This window comes from Pleurodeles waltl, chromosome 2_1, assembly GCF_031143425.1.
Source record: "Pleurodeles waltl isolate 20211129_DDA chromosome 2_1, aPleWal1.hap1.20221129, whole genome shotgun sequence".
Classification (NCBI taxonomy): domain Eukaryota; kingdom Metazoa; phylum Chordata; class Amphibia; order Caudata; family Salamandridae; genus Pleurodeles; species Pleurodeles waltl.
This window is the reverse complement of record NC_090438.1, coordinates 568582083-568595752: the sequence shown is the minus strand read 5'-3', so window position 1 is coordinate 568595752 and position 13670 is coordinate 568582083.

Sequence of the window (13670 nt, the reverse complement as noted above, 5' to 3'; positions counted from 1 at the left end):
CCTCACCATTTTACTACCCCCTCCAATACTGAGCACTTAAATAAACACCCTTAAAGCACAAAACAATCTGGAGTCTGTTTGTGATTTCGGAATACTGTATTAGCAATTACAGTGGCTAAATGTTCATTCAAATGTAATGTCAACATACCTATGTCACACAGCTCTAGTCCATGAGGAATCAAAGCAGATGTCGCACAGTGGGACCCACATCTGTGAAATCGTAAGGAAAAGTGACAACTCAGTGACCATACACTGGGTGAAAACGACAGACAGTAGAGAGGCAGTAGTGTTAAAGTACATGTAGTAGGCAGGTCTGTACTCTTACCTGTGTCTCACTGGAAATATTGCTGTATCACTGAGTCCCTGTTGTTCATGTCTTCTTCCTCTGCTTCCTCGTCTTCACTGTCCACAGACTCCACAGCTGCAACAACACCGCCATCTGGACCATCCTCCTGCAGAAAAGGCACCAGTTGTCGCAAAGCCAAGTTGTGAAGCATACAGCAGGCCACGATGATCTGGCACACCTTCTTTGGTGAGTAGAATAGGGATCCACCTATCATATGGAGGCACCGGAACCTGGCCTTCAGGAGGCCGAAGGTCCGCTCGATCACCCTCCTAGTTCGCCCATGGGCCTCATTGTAGCGTTCCTCTGCCCTTGTCCTGGGATTCCTCACTGGGGTCAGTAGCCATGACAGATTGGGGTAACCAGATTCACCTGCAAATGGCGAGGGACAACTGTTAGACACATACTAACCTGGAGGGATATCCCCAAACCCAGACAACCATTCCCACTGACTAGCTTCCAGGTGCTCACCTAATAGCCACACACGGTGCCCCTGGAGTTGACCCAACACATAAGGGATGCTGCTATTCCGCAGGATGTAGGCGTCATGCACTGAGCCTGGGAACATGGCATTCACATGGGAGATGTACTGGTCTGCCAAACATACCATCTGTACATTCATTGAATGATAACTCTTCCGGTTTCTGTACACTTGTGCACTCCTGTGGGGGGGACCAAAGCCACATGGGTCCCATCAATGGCACCTCTGATGTTGGGGATATGTCCCAGGGCATAGAAATCACCTTTCACTGTAGGCAATCCTCCACCTGAGGGAAAACAATGTAGCTCCGCATGTGTTTCAGAAGGGCAGACAACACTCTGGACAACATGTTGGAAAACATAGGCTGGGACATCCCTGATGCTATGGCCACTGTTGTTTGAAATGACCCACTTGCAAGGAAATGGAGCACTGACAGCACCTGCACTTGAGGGGGGATTCCTGTGGGATGGTGGATAGCTGATATCAGGTCTGGCTCCAACTGGGTACACAGTTCCTGGATTGTGGCACGGTCAAGCCTGTATGTGATAATCACATGTCTTTCCTCCATTGTCGACAGGTCCACCAACGGTCGGTACACCGGAGGATGCCGCCATCTCCTCACATGTCCCAGCGGACGGTGCCTATGAAGGACAACAGCGAGCACAGAGTCAAACAACTCAGAGGTATGTACCCACAGCTTACACAGAACACCATTCATACTCAAAAAGTGGCCTGTATGTGTGTTGAGTCTAGGCCTAGGTATGTGTGACGCAGTTGAAAATGAAGCCATGTGGGCCCCTGAAATGGCGGCTGCCTGACCTGTAAAGTGGGACAATGAAATGTGAGTTAACTGCACTGGCGTTGTACACTGTCGCGATAGGCGGTCGAAGACTGCGGCGCAATGCTGCATTGGTTAACATTGGACCCTATGGGTCCCATGTGCCAATGATGATGTACGCCGGCGGTGACGGTACGCACCGCCGCGGACGTGACCGCCATTTTCTATCTGTTCAATCACTCGATACCTGATCTTCGACAGGAGAGGAACTACACTGCAAGTGCTGCTGTGACCTCGGTCTGAAAGAGACAATGGCTCGAGTGTCTGAGGAAAGGGCCCCTGCCTTCACATCGGAGGAGTTGGAGAAACTCGTGGACGGGGTCCTCCCCCAGTACACGCTACTCTACGGTCCTCCAGACAAATAGGTAAGTACACTGGGAGCATGATGTATGGGCTATGCCTGTGTGGAGAGGGCTGGATGTAAGAAGGAAGGGGGGAGAGTGCGGCGTGCATGAAATGACGGTCAATGCATGTGCCACATGCCAAGGGTAGGGATGGGGGCCAATCATTTTGACGGTGCAGTTGGTAATAACTTTCTCTTCCCCCTGTACAAATCATGTAGGTCAGCGCCCACCAGAAAAAAGATATTTGGCGTGCCATCGCCAAGGACGTCCGGACCCTGGGGTCTACCACAGAGGGTGCACCTACTGCCGGAAAAGATGGGAGGACATTCACCGCTGGAGCAAGAAGATGGCGGAGGCTCAGCTGGGGGTGGCCTCCCAACGTGGGAGGGGTGCCTGTCGCACCATGACCCCCCTGACGGTGGCCTACCCGGAGTTCGATGGCCGCTTGAGGGCATCAAAGCAGCCGCAAGGGGGTGAGTACACTCTCATTCTGCTGACTTTGCGCGCAGTGGAGTGGTCTGGGTGGGGGAGGTGGGCTGTGGGTTTCCCTAGGCCAGGGCGAGTTCCGTAGGCAAGGTCCCTCCGTAAGGCAGGCCATGTGGCACCCCACCCCACCTCTGTAGAGTGCCAAGTACACCTATTCATGCCCCTGTGTCATGCATGTGTGCAGATATTGTCCATAGCCTTGTAGGCCATTTCCCAGGAATTGAACAGTGGAGCCCAAGAGCGCGGCGTAGTGCAGGGGGCTTCTGTGTCTGTTGTGTCCGCCAACGGTAGCGGTAATGCATGCACTCAACATGTTTTTCTTCTGTCATCCCCCCGCTTTTTGTGGTCTCCCTGTTCTTGTGTGCATTAGCATCACCAGGCGGAGGAGCAGTGGCACCGGAGCACCAGGGGTCTGCATCCGCCATGGAGGGCCACACTACGGACTTGGACTTCACCAGTGGGACGGAGGGCGAGAGGAGCTCCACGGCGGGGACAGGAGCTGAGACCAGTGACACGGACTCGTCCTCTGATGGGAGCTCCCTTGTGGTGGCGGCAACATCTGTGCCACCCCATCTACAGATACAGCCGCCACCCCCCCTTCCAGCACCGCCCTCCCAGCAGCCCCTCAGCCTTCGCCCCGTGCCCGCTCACCCGGGAGGGTGGGCATCACCTTCACCCTAGGCACCTCAGGCCCTGCCCCAGTCACCCCTGCTGCCCTCAGTGAGGAGGCCATTGACCTCCTCAGGTCCCTCACTGTTGGGCAGTCTACCATTTTGAATGCCATCCAGGGTGTAGAAAGGCAGTTGCAACAAAAAAATGCATTCCTGGAGGGCATTCATTCTGGTCAGACGGCCCTTCAGCGAGCTTTTCAGACTCTGGCCTCAGCACTGATGGCAGCCATTGTCCCTGTCTCTAGCCTTCCGCCTCCAACTTCCTCCACCCAGACCCAATCCCCTCTACCTCAGCCTATCCCATGCACACCTACAGACCAGCATGCACACACGTCAACACACAAGGGAAGCTGCCATCTCAAGCACCGCTGAACAGGGCACCGCCGTCTCAAGCACAGCTGAACAGGGCACCACCGCCTCAAGCACCGCTGAACAGGGCACCGCCGCCTCAAGCACCACTGAACAGGGCACCGCCGCCTCAAGCACCGCTGAACAGGGCATCGCCGTCTCAAGCACCGCTGAACAGGGCACCGCCGTCTCAAGCACTGCTGAACAGGGCACCGCCATCTCAAGCACCGCTGGCCCATGAGCGGCAAGGGCACTGGTGCTACTGAGTCCGGCACGGGGTGAATGAAGCACTCTGGGCACCAGTCCCCCTCCAGAATCAGTGGAGACTGTCATCCACTACCTCTCTCCTTAGCAGGATGAAGCACTCTGGGCACCAGTCCCCCTCCAGAACCAGTGGAGAATGTCATCCACTACATCTGTCCTTAGCAGGATGAAGCACTCTGGGCAGACTGTCATCCACTTGAGAGACTGTGGCTTTGCACTCCCCAGGAGTGAACAGTGGGCAACCCACCCACAGTAGAGACTTGAGAGACTGTGGCTTTGCACTCCCCAGGATGTAACAGTGGGCAACCCACCCACTGTAGAGACTTGAGAGACTGTGGCTTTGCACTCCCAAGGATGTAACAGTGGGCAACCCACCCACTGTAGAGACTTGAGAGACTGTGGCTTTGCACTCCCCAGGATGTAACAGTGGGCAACTACAGTGGGCAACCCACCCACTGTAGAGACTTGGAGACTGTGGCTTTGCACTCCCCAAGATGGTACAGTGGGCATGTGGCCCCCTCGTGTATTTGGCATTGTGCACTCAAGCGGCTGAGGTGCCCCCCTTTCCCTCCCCCTGAGGTGCCTCTTTTATTGCTATCTGATGCCCCTGCAGTGTTCTCTCCGTCATGGTCAGGGATCTTGTGTGGGCCTCGCCCTTACCGTGTGGTCCCAGTGTTTCACGGACTTAATTGGAGCACTACCTGGACTACTATGCTTTGTATATATTTTGTCAATGGTGTATATATATATATATATATTTCTGCCTACTTGATTTTAATATATTAGAATGGTTACACTCATTTTCTATTGTCTTTGCATTCTTCTGGGGGGTTTGGGGGGGTGTAACTTTGATGTATTAATATGCATTAGTGTGTGTGTTGTAGTGGGTGGGGGTGTTGCGTGTTGCGTGTGTGTGTCCCTGTTTTTTCCCTCCCCCTCCCCTGTGTCGTAAGTGCAGTACTCACCGTGGTCTTCGCCGCCGGCGTTCGTGCTCCTGGTAGAAGAGCAGGAAGACTATTGCAGGTAGAACTTGGATTTCTGGATCCATGGTGTCCTCGTTCCTCGTGGGTTGTATAAAGGTGAGCGTTTTCCCTTCGGAATTCCTGTTTCCGCTGTGTTTTTATCCACGGTGAATCAGCCCCGGAAAAGGTGTGGTTAGGCCTGTCATAATAGTGTTGGCGGTACATTGTCCTCCGCCTGTCTGTTGGAGGTGACCGCCGCGCTGTTTGTTTGTACCGCCGTGGCGGTCGGAGTGTTAAAGTGGCTGTCTTTGGTGGCAGTTTCTGCCGCGGTCGTAATTAAATTTTTTTTACCGCCGGCCTGTTGGCGGTCTTACCGCCGCTTTATCACCATCCGCCAGGGTTGTAATGACCAACTATGACAAGTTTCAGTCACAAACGTAGAAGAGTGAAAAACTAACGTAGAAAGTTGCACTGACACGCATTGTAAACATGCCTTTTGCTTGTATTTCACACTTCGACATATGTGCCTTTTTAATGTAATCACATGCTAGAAAGGTAAATTTGTTGTTAAAATGTAATTTAGACTCTGAACTAATAATGTCAAAACAAGTGCATATTGCTTGTGTTTGAAAAAATGTGCAAATGAGAAAAATGCACTTCTCTGTTATACCTAGTGTAATGGCTTACTTATGCTAATTATATATTATTAATGCTGAATTTATAAGTTTGCATATTACATGTGCCTTAATAACAACTATTATTCAGTTGCATTTTATGTTTTCTTGGGTTGGCACAACTGAGGCCTATAGAGCTTGCATTTCGCAGTCATGTAAAAATGCTGAATTGTTATTTCATAACGTGAAACCCTCTTTCAGATTTCTTTCCCATGAGAAACAAAGCCCCATTAGAAAAAAGTCTATTGTTTAACTGTAGAAGAACTGTGTACAGTTGTTCTTGAAAGTTTTGTAATGCAGGAATACGGTCTGAAATTGTACAAAATTGCTACAATCTTTTGGAGTCAAATGGAAGAGGAGATGTTCTCATGACAGACTTGTAAAAATGTTGGACTGTTGCAACCTGAACTTTGCTAATTAATTATGATTGGATGATGCCCCTTTGTAATATGACCTTATCCTGGAAGTCAATTGGAAAATTTCATGTGGTTTGATATATCATTTACTCATCGAACTTTGCTTAGTCGCATGAAAATGCAGAATCAGAACTGATACTGAATCAGTCTTGTCTTGGCTTGAGACAGACTCTATCCTGATGCTTTCTGACCATGTGCTGAAGATTGACGAAGATTTTCTGAATGCTATATGCCTTGGAGAGGTGTCTTCCTCTCTGCCATTCGCACTTGCCCCTTGAAAATGCCCTTTTTAGGTTAGAAACTCGAAATTCTAATTCTTCTTTTACTTTTTCTTAGTTAGTGCCCAGTAACCCAAGTTATCCTATTTTCCAAATTATTTTTCTCCCTTTATGAATTTTTGTTTTTGCCTGAATGTGTTCCTCACCACACATGTATTTCCCTATTTTGGTTAGCTGTAAAGTTGACATATGCCCAGCCACTGAGTTTTGACTTATACTGATTTTGAATTGGCTAAATGATTGTGAATTATGAGCACTGCATGATTTCTGTGTCTCAGATATTTTTGTTAACTTTCTGTATCATTCTTCTTAAGTGCTTAGTTTTAATGATGTTGGTACTCCTGAACTTATTTAATCGCTTTGGGCAACCCCTGGTGATTATGTATCTCTATAACTTGGTTATGCACTTTTGAATTTGTGTTTGTAATAAAGCTTTGAACTATATTCCTGATTGGAGTTTTCTTTCTGTGGCCAAATTGGTCATGGTGTCTAAATTATTGGGGTGGTGTTGGAATAATGATTTATGGTTCACCACACATCTTACTGGATCAAAAAGGTCTGATGACCTTGTGCATTTGATTCTGTCACAGGCTCCTCGTTGTATATGTCTTTGGCCCACTGGAACTGCAGATGGGTCTTGATTCTTATAGGTTCTGCCTTGACCAAGGTAAGGGGGGCCCTCCCTGGTAGCCACAGTGCTGCAGATGAAGGAACGCCAAAAAGCTGTCCATGCTCTCCAGAAGGAGTCCCAGAGGAAAAAAAAACAAAGGGAAAAACCTCTAAAGCAGGAACTCCCTGGAACAAAAAAGAAGCAAAAAGGTGAGTCTTCCAACAGGAAAAGACAATACTGGAAGAAGCTGGAACAGGCGAGGTAAATAACTGGAGAAAAATTAGCAGGAGCGAAGATCACCACCAAAGGAAGTGTTGCAGCACAAAGAGAACAAGAATCACTCACCTTAAAATCCCTAGAACAGGAAATGACCAACAGGAAGCAGAAAGTCACTATATTGGATTGGAAAGAAGCATAGGAACATATAGAGAAAAGACTCCATTTTGAAAAAGGGTCCTAAAGCATGCAGGGAAAAAGAAGGCATGCTGGGAAAAAGAAAGAACATGGCTGCTAATTGTAGACATAAAAATATGAGGGAAAGAAGAAAAAGAGAGAAAAGAAGAAAAAGGACAGGCTCACCAGGTAAGTGAAGGGTAGGGGGGGAGGTGCCACAGTACTATTGAGGGCGCAAAGAACAAAAGCCACCATGAACTGCTGCTGCGCCCCAAGCCGAATGCTCGGCTTGCGCCGTGATCTGCAGCGGCGCAACAGTATGCCCCCCCCCGGAGCCCTGGGTTTGTGCGGATATAGACAGAAAAAAACAACGGATCAAAAGTGGGGCGTGAACAGAACAAGTATCTTCCCAAGAACATTCACTAAGAGGATAGCCTTTCCAATGAATGAGATATTGGAGATGGTTTCGGAATATACGAGAGTCACATATTTCTTGAAATTCATATTCTGGTGCGTCATTCACCAACAAAGGGGGAGGACATGTGAATTGTCTATGAAAAGGGTCAGGTTTATAGGGTTTCAATTGAGAGACGTAAAAAACTGGATGGATTTTCCATGTTCGAGGTAAACGGTGACAGAAGGATACTGGATTAATCTTCTGAACAAATACAAAAGGGTCCCTAATAACGGGGTTTAAACTTATTTTGTGATAGACATAGAGGCAAAAATCTGGAAGAAAGCCAAACTTTATTGTGGACTTGATAAGATGGAGCCTCACATCGTTTCTTATCCGCCATGCTTTTCGTGCCTTTTAGTTAACAAAAGATTAGACCGTGTAAGATGTTGAATTCTATGTAACCTTTGGGAAAAGGAGGTGATTGTAGGAAGTGTAGAAGAGGTCTTAGGAGTGGCAGGAAAAGATTTGGGATGAAATCTGTATGAGCAAAAAAAAGGAGTGGCTTTTGAGGCACTATGTACAGTATTGTAAGAAAATTCAGCAATGGGTAAGTAGGTGGTCCAGTTATTCTGAGTGGAATTACAAAAACAGCAGAGCTATTGCTCGAGTCCTTGATTCAGACGTTCCGTCTGCCCCATTGGTTTGAGGATGAAATCCAGAAGATAAGGCTACATCGATATTTAGGGTTTACAGAAGTACTTCCAAAACTGTGATATGTATTGAGGGCCCGATCTGATACAATAATTGAGGAAGGCCACGGAGACAAAAGATTTCTTGAATGAAGATTTGGCTCAATTCTTTAAATGTGGGTAACTTCTTCAAAGCATTAAAATGAGCCATTTTTGTAAATGAATCTACAGTCATCATTAAAACTTGGTTTCCCACTCAAGGAGGTAATGAACACATAAAATTGGTTGATATTGTACGCCAGGGGGCTGGTGGAACCAGTAATGGTTGAAGTAGTTCTGCAGGCCTCATTTGGGGTATTTTTGCTTGGGCGCATATGGGACAAGATACTACGTAACGTTCAGCATCTTGCTTAAGTGTAGGCCACCAAAAAGAGCGAAGGAGCAATTCCTGCGTGGCTTTGATACCACGATGACCAACCACAGGGGAATCGTGACACATTTGGAGTGCCTTTCTTTGCACTTTCTTAGAAGGTAGGAATAACGCGTCTTTGTGATAGTAGTACTCTTTACTCTTGTGTAATTTTGGACACAGTTCCTTTATCTCTTGTTCTGAGAGAGTTGAGTACTCAGACTGTACTTCATCGAGGAAAGACTGGACTATACCAATTGTTTTGTCTGGTTAAATTAGATCCTGTGAAGGGACGTTAGTACTTTCAGGGCAGTGTCGAGATAGAGCATCTGCCAAGATATTTTGAGAACCTGGAATATAGGTAATATAAAAATTGAATTGGCTAAAGAAAAAGGCCCAACGGGCTTGACGAGTGTTCCGGCACTGAAAGTTTCGTAGGAATTGTAAATTGCGATGGTCTGTTCTTACTTCAAATGGTTCTTTAGAACCCATGAGGAATTGTCTCCACTCCTGATAAGCTGTTTTTAGAGCTAGGAGTTCTCTTTCGAATACAGAATAATTTTGCTCGGAATCAGAGAGCACATGAGACAGATAAAATATTGAATGTTCTAATCCGTCATTGTACTGTCTTTGTAAGAATGCTGCCCCAATAGCTCTTTCTGAAGCATCAGTAGCAGCTATGAATTGTTTGTTGGTGTCCAGATGCCGTAGTATAGGTGCTTAGGTGAAGGATTGTCTTAGGTTTTGGAAAGCATTTTCAGCCACGTCTGTTCAGGTGAAACCGTTTCGCAAAATCTCTTTTTTAAGAGTCTGTGTGATTTGGCTAGTTTGTTGAGCAAAGTCTGATATAAATTGGTGATAAAAGCTGGCTAGACCTAAGAATCATTGAGTTTCTTTGATTGATGAGGGGGATGGCCAATCTAGAATGGCCTGAACATTCTCTGGATCCATGGAGCTACCGATCTGACTAATGTGATAACCTAAGTATTTAACCTCTGTCTTATCAAATTCACATTTCTCGGGTTTACAGTAGAGCTGATGTTGCCTAAGTCTGTTTAATACTTGCTTTACATGTTTAGTGTGGAGTTCAGTGTATCTGGAATATATGAGGATATCATCTAAATAAATCACTACAGTGTGATTCCACAGGTCAGAAAATACCGAATCAATGAATCTTTGAAAAACAGAGGGGGTGTTTGTTAAACCAAAAGGCATTACCCTATATTCGTAATGACCAAAAGGTGTACGAAAGGCAGTCTTCCACTTATCACCTTCCTTATTTCTTAAGAGATGGTATCCTCCCGAAGGTCTAATTTTGTAAAGATCTGTGCCCCCCAACTGCCTCCAATATGTCTTTGATGAGAGGTAGTAGATATCAGTCTTTTATAGTGGTTTTATTTAATCCACGAAAGTCTATGCAGGGACGTAGATCCTTCTTCTTCTTGGGCACAAAGAAGAGGGGAGCCCCAGCAGGAGAAGAAGATGGTGGAATAAGACCACTCTGTAGATTTTCTTGTAGATAGTCCTTGAGTATCTGTTTTTCAGGTTCCGTAAGAGAATACATTCTACCAAAGGGAACAACTGTAGTCTCTATGTGGGGTAGTACTGGTTTTGATGGTTTTTGGAACACGTCTATATAATCCAGATAGTGACTAGGTACCCCTTGAATACAGTTTAAGAAACACCCTAATTCAGGTTCTGTGGATAACATCTTCTTTGGGGACCAATAGGTATCGGAAGCACAGCAATGGTCTTGACAGAATTTAGAAGACAGAGAAATTGATATACGGATTGTGTCGCATAAACTAGGGTATTCCTAAAATTATTGTATGATTAGGGGAGGAGATTAAATCAAAAGAGACATGTTCCTGATGCTTTTCAAAGTTTAGACATAGAGTAGAAGTGGTACTGATGACAGGACGGATGCTAATAGGGATCCATCTACAGTATGCACTTGTTCTGAAACGTCCTTCGGTAGTTGTGGAATTTGTTGTTTCTTGTCCCAGGTCTCATCCATATAAATTCCACTGGCTCCACAGTCTAACAATGCCACAGCTCTTTCTTCCCGACCATCGGGTAATTGCAGGGTAACAGGTAACAGAAACAGGACAGTAGCATCTTCTTTGGAAGAACTGATTGAAGGTATCGCAAAAAATCCTGCCCCCTCCCTTCTCACAGAGGACGGGAATTGGCATTTCCAGAGGGCTTCACAGGACAGACTGGGCAAGTGCAGAGCAAGTGGCTGGCAGCTCCACAATATAGACACAATCCTTTTTTCCATCTATTTTCGTGCTCACTAGTATAGAGAGGACCACGGGTGGTGTCTATTTGCATTGGTTCCCCTTCTGTTGCCTCCCTTAATTCAGATCGAGGCTCTTCAGAACGATGGACGATTATACGTGGGTTTCCAGCATGAGAAGGTCCACGATTCTTTCTCTTTTCTAGATGTCATTCTTGTAGACGATACTCTATGGAGAGTGCTAAATCCATCAACCCTCGTAAATCTTCCACTGTAGTGGAATGTACTAGTTTGTCTTTTATTTTGTCTCATAGACCTCTACGAAAAAGAGTCACCAGAGTACGTTCTACCCATGTCGTCTCGGCTGCCAATTGTCTAAAGCGTGTTATATATTGGAGAACATCTTCGGTACCTTGCTGAATGTCACATAAAGCTTCCTCTGCTGATGCCTCCAATCCCGGGCGTTCAAACATTTGTTTAAATGCAGTGACAAAAGCTAAATAGTCAGACAGCACCGGGTCATTGGAGGCTACTAACGGAGTCACCCAGGCCAACGCAGGACCAGACAAGGCACTGATGAGATAACCCACTTTTGTTTTATCTTGCGCAAGTTGTGTTGGTCGAAGGCAAAATAGACAGTCAGAGCATCGAGAAATTATCGTTGCTTATTTGAATCTCCTGAGAAACAAGGCGTGGTAACAGAGACAGTAGGAACATCTGTGGTTCAGGATGCCAGGGCTTGTCGTAAAGCAGAACTGTAATCAGAATCAGACTATACCCATGTATATACCAGTGCAGACAATGTTAAATGTTACCCTGAGTCAAACAGGACAGACTTTCACTACTGTATTAAGAGGTAAAAGTACTGGAATGCAAATTCCACAGAGTCAGACAAATCTGATGAGTCCCAATGCAGTAACAGTTCCTGTATCTATAGATCCAGTTGTTCCACTATATGCTTCAGGTATCCCTGGCAGTAATGTTCAGCTGATGACTGTTTCAACAGTTCCTGAAACACCAGCAGCATCTGCAGATATATCACCAATTGGTATACACAGATCAGTATTTTTTAACAATTTGGAGATGGAGAGAATTGCTTCTTTTGTCCCAACTTTTACCCCCACACAAATTGCAGAACCAAACCAGACATTGGATCAAGCAGGACCAGTTGTTGATGTGAGGTATCCTCAGGGAACCCCACTTCATTACATGCCCACACCAGATCAGATTACAAATGTACATTGCAGTACCCTCACAATATATGCCCCAGAGAAATAATGTTAATTTACATGTTTTTTCCAGCACAGCAGATAACGGATTGATTAAACAATCTGAGTCCACAAGAAGCAACAGGTTCAACAAATGGTAACCTTAGTTTAGATGAGACTCCAGAGAGAGACAGAACAGTGAATGTACCCAGATTGAAATTAGGATGATATTAATTGATTAGGTGAACGCTCAAAAATTAGCATTTGGAAACATACACAGAAGATGAATTGCGATTCATGTGTAAAGGTATTACCCAACATGCAGGACTGACTTATGAGAAGTTATCAGAATTGGCTGAGAAACATGAAGTGGATTTAGAAAAATCTTAACCTTTAAATAGAAGCCACAGATTACAGTTCAGATATTCAGAATTTGAGATTGCCTGGAATACGAATGCCCATAAAGGAGTATATTACATATATCCAAGCATGGGGGGCATTAGATAATGGGAAGGTAGATGGGCAAAGAAAAAAGATCAGGAGAAAGCAAAGCAGAATTTTTCTCCGGCAGGAGAAGATCAGGCTGAAGACAATGTGAAAATGGTGCTGATGAGAGAAATACCAACTGGAGGTTATGTACATATTACTTGGAATAGGAGTGATATACTGCCATTCACAAATGATTACCTGAGATTGAGGGAGAAGCCATTGGAATGGTACAACCAGACAGAGAGGTTTGTGAAGCTTTCAAAACGCCTGTGGGAAGATCTGAATATTTTGTTTGACGTAGTGGCTCCAGTTAATTTGTGAATTGAGTGCAAAAGATGTGTTGATTGGCCACAGGGTATACCGCCATAAGATCGAGTAACAGGTGCGCTGTCTAAAGAGGCGATCCAAAAACATTATACGGTATTTTAATTCCTGAAGAACAAAGTTTCTCAGAAAGACGTTCTTGGCAGAAAATTGGCAGGACAGCACAGGAAACAAACAAGTTGATTCCTTCACATTATGAGAGATTGTTGCAAGCTTTCAAACAGCACAATGGTACTGAGAACATTGAGCCGAAAGATATAAGTAATTTTGTGTTTAGATTTGTGCAGGGATGGAAACCTGTAATTAGTACGATAATTCAGTAGCATTTAATTTGTTGGCAGAGCAAACCTGTTATTGAGATAATGCAGTATGTAAGGTACGGATGAGATTGAACTGAAACAGAAAAAATTGAGGGAGAAATTGATGGTGATATAATTAAAGGCTGCAAGTAAAGGAAATCAGAATCCCCTGATGATGGTGAATACAAGTGGAATGCAAGGAGTGCAACAGCAAGTTAACAATGTGGTTCAGTCTAGAAGTAGAGGATGTGATCTTCATGTAGATCAGAATGGAAATGTGGTCGATGTTCAGTCATTAAAGAAAACAAGTCCATGTCATGTTTGCTGAAATTATGGTCATTGGCGGAGGGAATGTCCCTATAATAATGTGAATAATTTGGTGCAGAATGCTGGAGTTGCTCATACTCAAGAGAACAATCAGGTTCAAATTCAGAGAGGTTATAGACACCGAATTCCAAATGTACAATTCAGAGAGGTTAAAGACACCGAATTCCAAATGTACAAATGT